Source organism: Dermochelys coriacea, chromosome 2 (genome assembly GCF_009764565.3).
Source record: "Dermochelys coriacea isolate rDerCor1 chromosome 2, rDerCor1.pri.v4, whole genome shotgun sequence".
NCBI classification, from domain to species: Eukaryota; Metazoa; Chordata; order Testudines; family Dermochelyidae; genus Dermochelys; species Dermochelys coriacea.
The window spans coordinates 91,380,256-91,383,529 of record NC_050069.1 but is presented as its reverse complement, the minus strand read 5'-3'; positions in this window follow the sequence as shown (position 1 = coordinate 91,383,529).

Genomic DNA, 3,274 nt, shown 5'->3' with positions numbered 1-3,274 from the left:
CGCACAAGAAAGAACCATCACCAGTGAATTGCTGGACCAAATACCAACTCTACAGGTCATGCCAGAGCTAGATGTGGAGCCACTGCAGAAGAGCTAAGCAAGGCCATTGATTTGCTAACAAATGGCAAGGCTCCTGGAAAAGATGGCATCCCAGGGAAATCCTCAAATGCGGGAAAGACAGACTGACTGTTACCATATCTTCCTCAGCTGCTACTTAAATGCTGGAAAGAGGGTGAAGTACCACAAGGGATGCATGACGCAAACATCACTTTGTATAAAAATAAAGGCAAAAGGCGACTGCAACAACTACAGGGGTATCTCGCTACTAAGTGTAGCAGGAAAAGCTTTCACAAAAAAGTCATCTTAGGGCGCCTACAACAGCTGGTGAATCGTGTCTACCCTGACTCACAGTGTGGATTCAGGGCTAGAAGATTAACATGATATTTTCTCTGTGTCCATTCCAAGAAAAATGCAGAGAGCAATACTGACCATTCTACATCACCTTTGTGGACCTAACCAAAGCATTCCACACAGTCAGCAGAGCAGGTCTATTTGCAATACTAGAAAAGATAACAGGTTTGGTGGACATGCTAAGTCTTGTATGTTCATTTCACAACAACATGAGAGCAACTGTCCAGGTTGACAGGTCCACTTCAGACAGCTTTGAGATGAAAAGTGGAGTGAAGCAAGGATGTGTTCTTGCCCCTACACCCTCTGGAATCTTCTCAGTGCTCTTGGACTGTGCGATTAAAGGACATGAAAGATGGAGTGTATCTCCACACAAGATCGGATGTGAAAACTCTTCAATCTGTCCCAACTTAAGTCAAAGACCAAAAGTCAAAAAGGTGCTGATCAGGGAACTTCTATTCACTGATGATGCTGCCCTCATAGCCCACAATGAAGATCTATTACAAGAACTCATGGACCACCTTTCAAGTACCTGTCAGGCATTTGCTCTCACCATCAGCATCAAGAAAACGGTCGTATTAGGACAGGGGGTTCCACAAGATCCTTCAATTACCTTAAAAGCAAACCAGCTAGTAGTAGGCCAAAAGTTCAGCTATTAGGTTCTACAGTGACTGCCAACCTCTCACTGGATGAAGAGCTAAATGTTCACATTGGAGAGGTTGTCACCACCTTTAGCAGACTAACTAAAAGAGCATGAAACAACTCAAAACTTACCACCAAGACCAAAATGCTAGTGTACCAAGCTTGCATCCTCAGAATTCTCATGTACAGTGGGGAAACATGGACAACTTATGCTCATCGGGAGAAAAGGTTGAACAGTTTCCACCTATGTTGTTTGCGCCGCATACTCAACACCAAATGGCAAGGTGACATCACCAACGCAGAGGTTCTTCAAAGGGAAAATTTACCAAGTGTGACAGCCCTGCTCAAGCAAAGATGACTGCGCTGGCTGGGCCATCTGAGTGGGTTGGAAGACAGATGCATACCCAAGGACATGTTATCCGGGGAGCTAACAACAAGACATCCCAAGCTTCGCTCTAAAAAGACACCCACAAGCGAGATATGAAGGAATTTGGAACCGATCCTGACTAATGGGAAATCTTGGCAAGTGATTGTAACAAGTGGTGCCATTGTCTCCATCAGGGATCAAAGTCCATGACAGGAGTGGACTCCTACAGCTTGAAAAGATAAGGAAGCAAGCAGCTCCCAACCAAGATACATAAATTTGCAATAACTGGCAAAGATCATGCAAATCTCAGATTGGCCTATTCAGTCACATGAGACATTGCAAGCCATTTACATCATAGGCTGCAATTCCCACCATCTCTCGCAGATGAAAGAATGCCAACATTACCATAGTTGAACAGGTTATCAGCAGCAAAGACTACATCAGAGCCCGTGCTTCCTCATGAACACTCCCAAAGCCATTAGCCCTGTGATCAATGTATGTATAACAAAAAACACCAAGAAAGACCCTGTGGTACCCTGCGCCAAGAAAACTCTTCAGGCAGAGAAACAATTACTCAATTGCCCTACATGGCTTCATAGCAGTCAACTTTCTATCCACCCTTGCTAGGATGTGCAGGTGGGTCAGAGCCTCATGCAGTGGTATCAAATGCTGCTGACAGATCTGAAAGAATTAAGGGTGAATTCCTTGCCCCACTGAAGTCAAGAGCAAAACTCCATGTCTTCAAGGGGCCAGAATTTCATTCAGAAGCGTTTGTCCATTGCCAGGATGAGAGCAGTTAAACCAGTGCAGTTTTTACTCCATAGCCATGCCTATAACCAGAGTGACCATGATTAAGGATGCCTGAAGACTTCAAAAATGGCCAGAGTTGCCAAGCCACTACCTTTTCAATAATCTTTCAAAATTAAATAAAAGCAGATCTACAATTAAGACTGCCAGCATCAAAAGTTATTTTCTGAGCAGAGGCCTCCACAACTTCTATGACAGTGAGCCATCTAGATTGGGACAGAGAGAGATGGAGATACACTTCCCTACTTCAACCTATATATCACAATGGTCTGTTCTGGCTTTGGAATCTATGAGTCAGTGTGGAAAGGATAGCTTAATTCATGGGAGCAGATGGAATCACACAAGGATAAAATGTAGAGGGAGAAGGGGACTAAAAAAAACACAGCACTGAGGGCTCTTGAGAAAGGGAAGCAAGATATGAAGGACAGCCACCAGAAGGGAGAGCAGGCAGAGAGGCAGGAATTAAAATGAAACTCATCTTAATTATCTAATGCAGAGCTGTATCTGAAAGATAAAGCAAATATGTAATTTTTGTCCTGATGTAAAGGGATAGCAAAGAAAGCATTGGCCAGATGCATCTAAAAAAAATTAGCTACACTCAATCACGTGAAGAATAACTTGATTTGGTTTTTACTAATACAGTACAAAATACCTTTTAAAAATTGATTCTTCCCCAGACTAAAATAGTGTCTTTTTTCCTAGAACATTATTTTAAAAAACAAACTATAAAAAAAATCCTCCTCTTCACATTTTTAGAACACAAATGAAATGTAATTTTGTAGGATGACGAACTGTTGACGTCCAATACAGATCTGGCAAATGAAGTCAACAGAATACTAAGTTTTAAACTCTACTTGTGAATTTAGATATTCTAAATGATTTATGTACAGTATTTAATGTGCTCTAGTTCTACCATCTTTCATGCAGCATTATGACACTTACCGCAACTGTGTACTATTTAGAAGAAATGGATTCTTGCGATTATCCAACAAAGGAATTCATGCTGAAATTGGAAGTCCAGCTGATCACCACCAGAGGAAAAGCTAGCAA